The 14,071-nt window shown below is 42.4% G+C and overlaps 1 protein-coding gene across 2 annotated transcripts in view; it reads right to left on the bottom strand.

Annotated features, from left to right (window-relative positions):
- Window positions 1–14,071, bottom strand: part of CDH13 (cadherin 13) — a 980,233-nt gene that overhangs the window by 547,829 nt on the left and 418,333 nt on the right. The window lies entirely within an intron of this gene.

A 14,071-nucleotide genomic window follows, 5' to 3' on the forward strand; every position in this document is an offset into this window, starting at 1 on the left:
TTCCAGTAGTGTCACTATCAGGGACTTTGAGGATGGCTGATCCCCAAACAAGAAACCTCACAATGTGAAGTCTACGGCAGAGCAGCTGAATGATTAGCACCAAGGAAGTAATAAGTTCCCAATAAACATGCTCCTCTGTCCATGGAGTTCTCCAGGCCAGAATACTGGAGTGGGTAGCCATTCCCTTTTCCAGCAGATCTTCCCAACCCAGGAATCAACCTGGGGTCTCCTGCATTGCAGGCAGATTCTTTACCAGCTGAGCTACCAGGGAAGCTCCAAGAAAAATGCATGTGACATGTATATTATCATGTGTGAAACAGATCGCCAGTCAATGTTCGATGCATGAGGCAGGGTGCTCAGGGCCAGTGCACTGGGATGACCCAGAGGGATGGGATGGGGAGGGAGGTTGGAGGGGGGTTTAGGATGGGGGACACGTACAACCATGGCTGATTCATGTCAATGTATGGCAAAACCCACTACAATATTGTAAAGTAATTAGCCTTCAATTAAAATAAATAAATTAATAAAAAATAAAATAATAATTTTAAAAAAGGACAGGGAAAAAAAAAATAAATTCAACCGCTGCAGGGCAGGGGGTGGGGTGGGGATGCATGTGACAGTCATTTCTGTTAAGTATTCTTAGGGTAGAAAAGAAATAGCTTTGGTTCAAAGCAATCAATAGAGGAAAAGAAGGTTTTGCCAGAGGAGTTTGCAATTAGAGTGGTGACTCCAGAAGTTCTCTGTCCAGCAGTCAATAGATCTTTCAGAAAGTCCTCCTTCCTCTCACTGATGCCACTGTTTGCTTCCCTTTGTGAAAAGATGAAGGCACTAGTGTTAGGGGGGCCAGGAGGGCCCGCAGGTTTGGCTCCCAGTGATACCTCCAGCTTTAGGGGCCCTTGGTGTCCTCCTGGCTCTGCTTCTGCCACTCTGGCTGCCTCAGCATCCTCGGGTGCAAATGCCTACTTCAGGGCTTTTCCCTAATGTTGCCCCTCGTCATCTCTCCTGTCTCCTGCCTGGATGGCCCTTCCCTTTCATCCACCCATCAGCTCGAGCACCCCTTCCAGGCTTCTTCAGTCTCTTCTGCTGCAGGGGTTCCTGGCAGCCTGCCCTCTATCTCCAGAGCCCACTGCTCAGCGTTCTGACCGATCACACAACCATTCAGGGTTTATCACCGTCTGCTTCTGCGCAGACCAACCATGGGGTCAGGCAACACAGCTTTCTCGTTTGCTGCTGTGGCACCTGGTTCCCAGCACAAGGCCGGGCATAGAGGAGGAGTCCAAAAAGTATTTTTAAAGTATTTATTAAATAAAAGAATTATTAAATTAATATAGGGCTACTGTAAGAATTAGGATAATCCAGGGAATGGGCTCAGCGTAGTGCCTTGTTCAGAGTATTTGCTGCACAGTTGTGTCCGACAAATGCATGCATACGATGTCTATGATTCCACACTGACCTCTTCCTCCACAGAGACACAGCTTCTATAGCAAGACAATGGCCACACTCTGTTTGGATTCTTTCATCCTAGGGTGTTCTGTGTTTTGGGCATTAAGTGAATCTATGGAATCTTTTTAGAACATTCACCCTTAGGACCACCCAGTATAAGACTATCGCTTTCCGGAAGAAATGAGTTAAGCTGAGACCTGAAGGCCAAGTGAGGTTCGAACCTCCAGGGAAACAAGGAAGAGAGAGAGTTCCAGGCCAGGGGGACAGCAGGCGAAAGGGCACAGGGGCAGAACGTGGCCAGGGATCAGAAGGGTGGGAACAGGGAGAGTGCAGCTTAAGAAAAGGCTGGAAGGAGAGGACAGGCAAGACCTCTTCCACCTACACAGGACTGTTCTGAATCCTGAGGGCCAGGAGAAGACCCTGAGTGGTTTTAAGCAAAATTCTGGGATCTGATCATGCCCCTGACCTTGCTCTGTCAAAGCTGAGGGGTCACCCCTACAGACCCCACTTTTAAAAATAAACTTTCCTTTCTGCTAGTTGTTATTCTTCTTTGAAAAGTTGAACTTAGAAGTAAAACACAAGTAAAACAACTCCCCCCACAGACATATTCTATCACTTACTCTAAAGCACCAATTTCCCCATGATAGAACCACTAGTTAAACAAAATAATAATAATAGTAAACAAAAGAAAACGCTTGGGATGAAAATTTGCCAAATCATGCTTCCAAGACGAAATTGCCTCCGAAATATTTCATGAATCTAGCAGAAGCAGAAACAACACAAATCAGGACTTGCTGGTTTCACTGGAGGTGAAAAATGTTTTAAACATATTTAGATTCTTTAGACAGAGGTCCATTCAACCATGTGTGACGGTGATGGGATTATAATGGATACAATTTTCCTCTATCTGCTCTGGCATTGATAAAATATTCATGTTAAAGAGCTACTTCTGAACACCTGGAGGCATCTTGCAGAGTGTTACAGATGGGCTTATTTTTGTAATACACATATGTAGTCCAGCCTCAACAGCTGTATGCATCTGAGTATGTAGTCTAGATGCATGAGCACGTAGTCCAGATCCCATGCGTTCTGGTCAGCATGAGCTCATAAATGTGTGACTGGCCTTCAAAGAAAGTGCCTGTTAGAAAACCCACACGTGGAAAAACAGGGCTTTCAGTTCAGTGCATGCGTATCGGGTGTTTGTCGTGTGCTTTTTGGGTGGAAGTTTCACAGTTGACGCTATGTGACTAGCCTGCGGGCACCTCAGACTCAACCTGTCTTAAGCCAAATTGAGTGCTGGCCTTCCACCCACTCCTGACCAAACCCGCAAGGTTTCCTGTCTCCCTCTTCTCAGCTGCTGAAGGGCTAGAGGCTTGGTCCTGTGGACGGTTTACTTGTTTCCATCACACTGCACTCCCGAGTGGTTGCCGACTCCTACAGGTTCCACCAGGGGGACTTTCCCTGGACGCTATCCCCTCCTTCTCAGGGACCACCTTCCCTGAACCTTGACCATCACGTTTCACCTGCTCTACTGTAGCCCACCTGCAGGTTCTTCATGACCCACCCTTCCCTCTTATACAGAAGCCCACTGGAGAGTAGATTCACAGCAACCAGGACCTCAACACTCAGTCTGGGCTCCCTGGGAGCAGACACTGAGGCAAGAATGAGAACAACTAGCATTTTTAATATATTTGTATATATTCCAAAGTTTCTACAATGAAGCTTTTCTATTTATAATCAGAAAAAAAAAAACAATTCACTTACTCATAAGCCTGTATCAGACAAACAGAAATACTATTCTGAATATATACTATGCAGAACAGTATTTCTGTCTGTCTGATACAGGCTTGTGAGTAAATGAATACTTCCTTCCTAATTTTAATATACTTTTTGCTCAAGTTGAAATTGGTCTGGACAATTTTGTATCTTGCTTTTTGAACCGAATGATAAATAACAAGCTTTCTTCCCTCCCATGTAGCAAATTCTATAAACATCATTTGTCGGCTGCACAGTACATCATGTGGATGCATCAGCCCATATTTAACCATTCCCCTGGTGACCGATATGCCCATAGATTTAGATTCTTCCAACTCTGTTATTAAAATGCAAATAAAATATCACTGTATGTAAAGTTTCCTTTGCTTACTTGTTTGTTTTTCTCTAAGAAGGATTCCTTTGAATGTACTAGAAAGACTGGGAGTACTAAATCAAAATTTATGAAAACTTTAAAGGACCTCTGACTTGTTGCCAACCTCCAGTCACCACTGGAAACAGATTTGACCCTGTCAAGGCTGGGCATCCCCATAAGGTTCCAACACACCTCTCTGGCTGCAACTCCTATCGCTCCTATCCAAAACCATACTGCTTTTGCCCAAACGTGACACCCTCTCTCGTGACTTTATGCCTTCATCCGTCCTGTGTTCCTCTAACCTGTCTATTTTTCCTTCACTCACCTCTAGTCTTGTCTACCTGTGGGAGAGCACACACACACACACACACACACACACACACACACGCCCCATAACAGATGCCTATTATATACTATGCGTGTCATTCTCCAGTCCAGGGTCCACAGTGGTTTCTGGATCACTTCTATCAACTCTGGCTTTCTTATGCCAGGTCACACTTGAACACAAACGCATGCTTCAATTTTTAAGCTTTAATAAGGGTTATTTAATAACTCTCTGTTTGTGTAATGAATGCCATCAAATAGCAGATGGCAAGCCCATCTCTTTTCTTCTTTTTTTCAAATGAGATTTTGGGCTTTCCACTCCTTAAGGCAACCTCAGAGAAATATCTTGCATTTTTACTTAACACCTGATGCATTTAACTACTAGATTGAAAGGGACATCCGCTCTCCCCGCCACCCACCACCCCCCTGCCCCCGACAGCCGAATTGCCTCATTAGCTGGCAGAAGGCAGCGCTGGCTGTGGCTGGCACAGCCACCCTGCAATGAGGCTTGACCTCGCAGGTGCCCGGCTCAAGGAGAGACTGGATGATGACGGATGTCACTGGGTTGTTCTAGGATGGACACAGAGGAGAACGCTGTATGACTTTATCAGGTATAAAACTAAGTGCTTCTTTGCTTTTTAAAAACAGCTTCTCAGGTAAAATTTTATAGTGATCCAGAGAAAATGACAGGGATAGAGTAAAGGGGGAAAGTAGGTGATTAAACAGTTAATCCCACTAGGGGATTATAAGTAGAAAAAATATGAGAGACCCCTGTACGTTAATGATTACTCAAGAAAGCAGGCTTGCTTAGCAACAAAAGCAGGCAACAGACGCACAGGACATGCTCCAAAACAATAAAACAATGGTGGCATGAGACCCACATCCTCTCCAGTGAGCTCAGTAAGTTAATGATCCCAGGACATGCTCTCTGCACATAAAAAACGGTAATCTGTGGACCCAGCTTGACCATGTAGGGACAAGAAAACACTCCTGCCCAACCTGGAGGAGGAGCTGATGATGGAAATGTGACCTTTAAGAAAGGTGTCTTCAAGAAAGACAAAGCCATTCTCCCCCTTCCCACGTTTTTGTTGATTATAGAACTTCAGCCCAGTAAGTTCTTGGGGCACAGCACAGTATTTCTTACCCACCCACTTGTAAGCCTCGTAAGCATCCTATTAAATCACTTCTTATCTATCACTCTGCCTCTCACTGAATTCTCTTCTGCATTGAGACATAAAGGACTATGGTACTGCAGCTCTTTGGAGCCCCTGAAACAACATCTAATAGTTTCAGAAAGACGGCCCCAAAGCAAACTTCCTGACAGCAGGGGTGAAACCAACCCTCCTCTTAGGAGCAGCAGGTTCCTTCTCAGATACAGTAAGGAGGAAGGACACTGAAGGCTATCCTTAAGAAAACGGAGAAGTACACATCTAAATCAAGGATTCACTCTCTGGATTTAGTTGATTTTTGAGACCATGGTTCCTCCTGTTTTTATCTATTTTCTTTGTTTTCGGTCCTTAACTTCTTGATGTTATGGCTGCAAACTCTAAAATTAGAAAGCTGTTTCCTGCCCTGGCCACAATGACAATTGCCTCCTTTGTCCAACCATTTTTAAAATATCCTTTATGGCTGAAATTCAAGATTATTTTGCTTAGGAAGTTCTTCTCAAAATTTAACCTAAATCATCCTCTTCTCTTCCCCTCTGTAAATTTATTTTCTTTCATTGAGGCCTCCCCCAAACTTTCAGCACTAGTCCTCTCCCTCTTTTGTTCAAGAAATTTTAATTAAGACACCAGGGTTACATTAGCCTACATAAGCAATAATCTCTCTTTTATCTGGCGCTCTTCAGTGAAGTCCCGAATCAGCAAAGTGTCTTTCATCAGCCTGTTCCATGTCTCTCTCCTCCCTTTGTTCTGTGGTTTTTGTTGGGTTACAGATTCTCACATTTTAATTCAGTCCTGACCGCTATTCCACACTATGCCGTTTACATTAATAAATTCGTCTTCGCAATGATGCACGCAATGTTGCGCGTCTCCCCACATCATTGATTACTGCGGCCTTTGAAAGTTCAAAGGTGTGTCAGATCTACCAGGAAAAAGCAAAAATAGACCATATTTGATATTCTCCAACATCTGAGGTTTCTCTGGGCCCAGTGGTTTGATGTTGAGATGGTAAAACAACAACTGCTTTAAAAAGAGGAGAGCGTGTTATAAATATTCAGTTACCATGTAATACTCATTCTTCCTTAAAAGACTGAAGGATCAGGCTCCTTTTTCAAAGTCAGCATTGACAGATACAGCAGCTATTTGATAATGGAGCCCGGGAAATCTATTATGGGACCAAGAGAAACGTGTTAGCAGCCCAAATAATCTGCAAAATGTGCCCCACAGGAAGGGAGAGATTTTGTTTGTTTTCAAATACTTCTCTACATTAAATTCTTTACGCATTTTACAAATAGAAAAATATCTTTGAAAGTCAGTGAGTTCTGGAAGATGAGAGAGAACATTTTTTGAGCACTTATTACAGGTTAGACACTGGGTCTTACAAAGCATTTTTCTTGATGTTCACACAGCCTCTGAAGGTACCCTTACACACCCATGCTGCAGATCAGGAAACTGGAGCCCAGAAAAGTTACTTCCAGTGAGTGGAGGGGCCAGGATTTGAACCCAGACCACTTTATTTTGAGACTGGACTATTATCCCCACATTTGGCCTTCTGTGTGTGCGATCTTTTCATGCTAAATGTTTAACTACTGAAAGGACTGTGTTCAGGATCTCTTCTACTTAAACTTATGTTTATTACATTTATCCTTTATCTGATCTAGGAGCTCCATCTTCAATATACATTCAGAATTTGTTTCTCACAAAGGAGTGACATGGTTGGGGTAATCCTGCCCACACAGGGCTCCTGTGAAGGTCGTGGGGATACTTTGTCAACTTCAAACTCTGCTCCAATGTTGGTTCATCACTTACAAGGCGTGGCTCCTGCCTCAGTGACCCCTTCACCCATGACACCAGTCGCTCTCGCGTCATATCAACGTGAAGGGCAAGTCCATTACAGTGGCCTGGGAGGCCCTACCAGTCTGCCCTGCCTCCTTCACCCCCAGCCTTGTATCCTTGTATCCGCACAGCTCTGCCCTGTGTGGACCCCAGTCCTGCTGCACGGCCCTCCCTGGTGTTCCTTGACCACAGACAGTCCCTCCTCGGGGCCCTTGCACCCACTGCACCTCGTCCAGGAGAGCTCTGCCCCCGGATCTCCACGGATTGTAGTCTTCTCTGCCTCCAAGTGAAGATTGCATGATATCCTCCCACACTTCCTATCTCTTCTCTGCTTTATGTAGCCACCTCACTGTTACCATCTAAGAATCCACATGTGTTCCCTCTCCCTCCCCATACTAGTGCATAAGATCCATGAAGCAGAGATTTCTTTTTTACCTTTCTTATTTACTGTTCCAACTCTGGTAAACCAGAACAGTCCTTGGCACCTGGTTAGTGCTCAAATGACATATGAATTCAGTGAGCAAGGAGTTAATCTAGTTGAGGAGGCAAAATGAGCTTATATGGAGGAACACAATCAACTGAGATACTTGGCTATGCTGACTGACTGTTAGCAGGAACAGTGACTAAGCCTGAGTTGAAGGGAGCATGGTGGCAGGTTAGATGCTAACTTGATTTTACAGGACAGTTAAGGTTTGGAGGCTTCTCTGATAGCTCAGTGAGTAAAGAATCTGCTTACAATGCAGGAGACCCCAGTTCAATTCCTGGGTCGGGAGGATCCACTGGAGAAGCGAAAGGCTACCTACTCCAGTATTCTTGGGCTTCCCTTGTGGCTCAGCTGGTAAAGAATCTGCCTGCAATGCAGGAGACCTGGGTTCAATCCCTGGGTTGGGAAGATCCCCTGGAGAAGGGAAAGGCTACCCACTCCAGTATTCTGGCCTGGAGAATTCCATGGACTGTATAGTCCATGGGGTTGCAAAGAGTTGGACACGACCAAGTGACTTTCACTTTCACTTCATTTAAGCTTTGGAGGGACAAAGCAGGGGTTCCCATGTAGAAGAAATGACAGGATAACACTAACATCTTATACTTACTGAATGCTTGGAAGCTATCAGGCATTATCCTAAGCACTTTATAGATACATCATCACCTCATGGCAAATAGATGGGGAAACAGTGATAGACTTTATATTTTTGGGCTCCAAAATTACTGCAGATGGTGACTGCAGCCATGAAATTAAAAGACGCTTGCTCCTTGGAAGAAAAGTTATGACCAACCTAAGACAGCATATTGAAAAGCAGAGACATTATTTTGCCAACAAAGGTCCGTCCAGTCAAGGCTATGGTTTTTCCAGTAGTCATGTATGGATGTGAGAGTTGGACTATAAAGAAAGCTGAGCACCAAAGAATTGATGCTTTTGAACTGTGATGTTGGAGAAGACTCTTGAGAGTCCCTTGGACTGCAAGGAGATCCAACCAGTCCATCCTAAAGGAGATCAGTCCTGAATATTCATTGCAAGGACTGATGATGAAGCTGAAACTCCAATACTCTGGCCACCTGATGCGAAGAACTAACTCATTGGAAAAGACGCTGATGCTGGGAAAGATTGAAAGCAGGAGGAGAAGGGGACGACAAAGGATGGGATTGTTGGATGGCATCACTGACTCAATGGACATGAGTTTGAGTAAACTCCAGGAATTGGTGATGGACAGGGAGGCCTGGCATGCTGCAGTCCATGGGGTTGCAAAGAGTCAGACACAACTGAGCAACTGAACTGAACCAAACTGATTGTTAACCGCATGATGTGGATGAGAAAACAGAGGTATGGGGAGGCTAAGTAATTTGCACAGACTAGTTCAAAGTTCAAAGAAATACAAGGTTTGGAAAAATAGCAGTGTGTGTCCTTACTCTAAGGATTAGAGGTAATAGAAATAAAGTACTTAGCTTCTAGAAGGTTCTCACTAAATAATGACTGTCATTATCAGTACAACAGGTAGGCCAGAGAGATTACAACCAGCATTTTGGTGTTATTTCCTTTCTTTCTCATGCCATAAAAATGGAATGATGCATGAGTTTAAACATGCTTGTGAACTCCTTCCCTTTGACCTGCAGAAGATTCTGTCTTGTGTTAGACTTACTGGGCAGCAACCATGAGTATTCTCTAAGATTATGGACATTCTATATTTGAAGGAACTTCAACATCTAAGTCAGAGGCTGGAAGATCAGACAAAATATCACTGCTCTGAAAGTAGCATCTTCTAAGTCCAAGAAGTAGCATCTTCCCCCCACCAACCCTTTAATGTGGAATATTTATAACAAAGATGCCCTCTGAATCTGTCAATATCTTGTCTGCTATACCTGCCTGAGATTTACTGTAAGAGGCCATTTAGAACAGTGGTTAAAGGCATAACTGTTAGTTTGAGGGTCTGTGTTCAAATCCAAGCTCTGCCACTTACTAGTGATGTGCTAAAACTATTCAACTATTCTGAGCAACAGTTTCAGTATAAAATGGATATTGTAATAGTATCTACATCATAGGGTTATTATGTGTGTACAAACCCACACAAATATATATAGATATAGATATATAGATATAGATAGATACATACATACATACACAGTTTTCTTCAAGTGTTTGCTATTACTTTTCTTTTAGGGTCCTTGAGGGTACTTTCTATACTGATATTTCTCCTTTACCTGTAAAGATAGTTAGTTCCGAACTCAAAGAAGCAACTATCAGTTTCAATTAAACTGTGTAGGTTCACATTTATTTTTTACCTCTTTTCCCAGTGCTCACATCTTATCTGTTTCAAAACTCTAGTGATTCACCCCTCAGAATTTTTATCATAATCAAAATGCTTCAAAGTAGCAATAAAAATAAAATCTTATGAGGAGCTGCACATGGGGTGTGGGGGAAAGACATATCACACATAGAGAGGAGAAGGATAAGGATGGCAGTGGATGTCTTGTCAGAACCAACAATAGGCAGAAGACCAGGGAGCAAATCTTCCAAGCACTCAAAGAAAAATGTCAACCTGGATTTCATCAATTAATCATCATTCAATCAAACCTGGTGGAAATATCTCCCAAAATTAAAAGTGAAATAAAGACGTCTTTATATAGAAAAAAGGTGAAAGAATTCAACACCAATGGAAGAATGCTATTTTAAAAAAAGCAAAAGAGGAATCGGGTGGAGAGGGAGGTGGGAGGGGGGATCGGGATGGGGAATACGTGTAACTCTATGGCTGATTCATATCAATGTATGACAAAACCCACTGAAATGTTGTGAAGTAATTAGCCTCCAACTAATAAAAATAAAATAAAAAAAGCAAAACAGTCTTTCAGGTGGAAGGGAAAAGATATCAGATGGAAATATGGATCTATACAAACAAACAAAAAGCACAAGAGATCAATATTATAATAGTATCTGTCTTTTTCTCTATTTTTTATATAAGGTAATTGAAGAAGTAATTGGAAAATGGTCTTGAAAAGGAAACTAAACTTTATTTTGGTTAAAGCAAAAATAACCATGTATTGTAGGGTTTATTTACAACATATGATAAAGAAAAATGGATGTGGAAGTATCAATACATTGTTTGCAAGGTTGTTATACTCTGTGTGAAGTGCCACAGCATTATTTGAAGGCAAACTGTGGTAAGTTGAAAATATATATTCTAAGTCCCAATGCAGTCACTGAAATAACCAAACAAAGAATGTTACCTGAGGCCATGCTCTTCAGTTTGGTCCACAATATTACTTTTTTTTTTCTCTTTGCTGTGCTGCATAGCATGCGAGATCTTAGTTCCTCCACCAGGGATCAAACCTGTACCCTGACAACATCTTACAGAAAAACCTGCATGAAATTTTTGGTCAAGTCAATGCTTTCCCCTATATGTGCTAGATCCTTGGGACCAGTGACATTTCTCATCTGGACAATCCCCAAAACCTCTGAGTGGATATGAGCCGTAAGGAGAAATGAGCAGATGAAGTCAAGATTCTGCTTTGGTTATGGTGTGGTCTACTCTACTCTGTTAGCCTGACATTCAAGGCCCTCTAAAATCAGAGCTCAGACAACATTTCTCATTTTCTTTCTCTAATGAAATCACCAACTTTAGATCAAATGCTACTGCATCATTTTCACCTAACAGGTATAATGCCTTTCTGCTTTCGTATATTACCCCACAGCATCCATTTTTCCTGAAATGTCCTTCCCACTTAAATTCCAACCTCCTCCCAAAAGCCTTCCTTGATCATTCCATCGAGTGAATTGAGGAAGAAAGGGTGGGAGAAGTTGTCACCCAGGCAGTCAGCTTGTACCTAGTAATTAGCAAGGTTTTGGCTGTACTGGTGAGATGACCTAGAATCCTGCTACAGTACCTCTGATGCAATAGTGAAATGGCTTTAATTATTTTACAGGCTTTGATCATGCATGTCTATATTGATTCTTTGACTTTTCAGCTTGCAAAGTCTAATTCACTTTTTTTTTTTTTTTAAGACAAGCAATGGCAGTAATGCCATAATCTTGGACTCTATTCAGTCTTCTTGAGGTGTAAAAAGGGCCAAACTTGGGGGAAAGAAAAGACTAATACTGTAATATCTTAAAAGAAATTTCAGATTATTGGACTGCCAAGAATCATACCTTCTTATTACATGAACTATAACAGAGATGTGGGTTTGATTCCTGAGTCAGGAAGATCCCCTGGAGAAGGAAATGGCAACCCACTCCAGTATTCTTGCCTGGAAAATCCCTTGGACAGCGGAGCCTGGTGGGCTACAGTCCGTGAGGTTGCAAATAATCGGACAGGACTGACTGACTTAAACACAACAATGGCTCTCGGGCTGTGTGCATACATGCGCAGGGGTGTTTCATATCTGTTAGACTAAATGCTTCCTTTTAAAGATAAAAACAAAGGCAACTGAATCTCCCATCTATATGGCAGTATATGCTTTCCTTGCGCAAAACTGAGGCTCAGAAAGGGCTTCTCCGGTGACTCGGACGGTAAAGAATCCGCCTGCAATGCAGGAGACCCAGGTTCACTCCGTGGGTCAGGAAGGCTCGGGAAAGCCGAGCAACTAGTCCAAAGCACACAGAGAATCGGTGACAAGTGGAGATGTACTGATTTGAATGCATATCAATATTTCTCCAGAAGGACACTCAATCTTGACATTATTCAAAGGAGAAAATTACATTGTTTTTTTAATTTACAAAGGTGTTTAGAGGATTTTGTTTTATGAGAATTGGAAAACACTTCAGCTTGGTTCTGACTTTCAAAGGCATTGGCACTTGTTCCTTTAAACTAAAACTTAGATATTAAGAACTCTGGTGTAAAAATCATCACTTTCAAGTTCAAACTGACAGTAGTCTTGAATCTAGTCTTGTGGTTAATTAGAAGTTAAAGAGAAAATATCACACATGATTAGCACAGTATCGTTTACATATGCGACCTTGTTGGTTCCCTCCCAGCACACAACTGTGGTCAGTCCAAGGGAGTTAAACCCAAATTGACTGACTCCGCGCTGACACAGGACTGTAAAGCACAGACTCTCATATTATGGATTTAAATTGGGCTTCAGCAGAGATTCTCGGTCCTGAAAATTGAAATCATGAGTCGTGATGGCAATAAAGTGATCATGAAATGTGGTCATGGCCCAGGAATAATTTTTCTGTAATTGCACTTTCATTTCTGTGGTCAGTCCTTTAGCTATGGTACAGAGAGGAGGCTTTCCATCTTGTGTTACCAGAGCTGTTGGAGAGCTTCTCCAAGAACAGGGACACTGTTGAAGTCTGCAGTTCCCTGAGTGAGCCTTCTCTCGGGGAAGACGTTTAGTTTCCTGTTTGGCCTCTGGGTTGTACTCAGAGAGAGCTGTGGGCTCCTATGATAATTCATGTTAGTTGGACTGATCCCCATGTTGTTAGTAAAATCAGTATATGAAAGTAACCATAGCGTTTCCTCAGAACAAATCCAAATGTGCCCAGTTGGAGAAAGTCATGTCAAAGAGTCAATTACTCCTATGATGCAATAAGTGCTGGAGGAGACAGAAGTTGAGTAGGGAATGATGGGGAAACAGAATATGAAGTTCACTTCACCTGAAAGAGAGAAGGTGTGAGTGTTTCTTTTGTAGACAGAGGTTGAATGAGCCCCCAAATTCCTAATATAACTAAGTGAGCAATACTAAGCCCGAAGAGAAAAACAAGGTACTTTTATAGACATTCTCACGCTCACATTCCTTCAGTAGATGGTAACCACAAGGCTTTCCCCTACCAACTCAGAGAATTATTTGGCTTCTGTACAAAGCTTGGGCAAAAGCACTATGACTTATTTCATAAGTTGAAGCAGGTTTGCAAAATGTTCAGATCTTCCTTCACACAGATATTAGGCCATGTTATACTTAAGAAAAATTAATTTGCTGGATTAACAATCTCACAGCCGAGTCCAGATTTGCTCAGTGAGCCTACATAAGGTTAGCTTCCCTCTCTTCAGGGCAATAATAGGTATGTCTGAGAGAAGCTAGATGAACCTGGATTTCTAATAAAACAGAAGAGACAGTTAATGAGAAGCACAACAGTTTTAAAGTGGCAGGAAAAAAAGTTGTAATAAAAGATGAAGAAAGAGAGAAAAATAGTAACAAAAGAAGACAGATGAAGCCTGTTTAAGGTTTCTATCGATCAGCACTATTTTATTATATCAGTACGGGGCTAAAAAGGAGCTAGAGCTGACAAGTTAATGAACTCTAGTTAGAAATTTCCAGATGAAGCTGAGGATGGCATTAGCACCTGCCTTGTCCTAATCATCTGAGACTCCCTTGCATAAACGTCTTGATCATTACAAAAGAGCCCAAATTATCTGCACTAACAATAACCATCAATCAAATGCTAAGAAGACAAAGGTTGTGCAAATCAATGCAGGGACAATGGAGGCACTCAACCCAAACGAGGCTGGACATGAATTTGAGGACCCAGTTCTGGTCCCTGCTCCCCTGGAGTCCCAGCCAGGGCTCTGCATTTCCTGTGCCACTTTAAGTAAGTCTTCTGAATCTTTCTGAATCCAGCATCTTCTTCTGTTAGATGGGAATACCAATACCTATCTTGACAGACTATAATGAAGACTGAATGAGCCATCAGGTATGGATTACTACTATTTCAAAGTTCTACTTGGTAGGATGATGTCAAATGAATTAG

Source organism: Cervus canadensis, chromosome 18 (assembly GCF_019320065.1).
Source record: "Cervus canadensis isolate Bull #8, Minnesota chromosome 18, ASM1932006v1, whole genome shotgun sequence".
In the NCBI taxonomy this organism is placed as follows: Eukaryota; Metazoa; Chordata; class Mammalia; order Artiodactyla; family Cervidae; genus Cervus; species Cervus canadensis.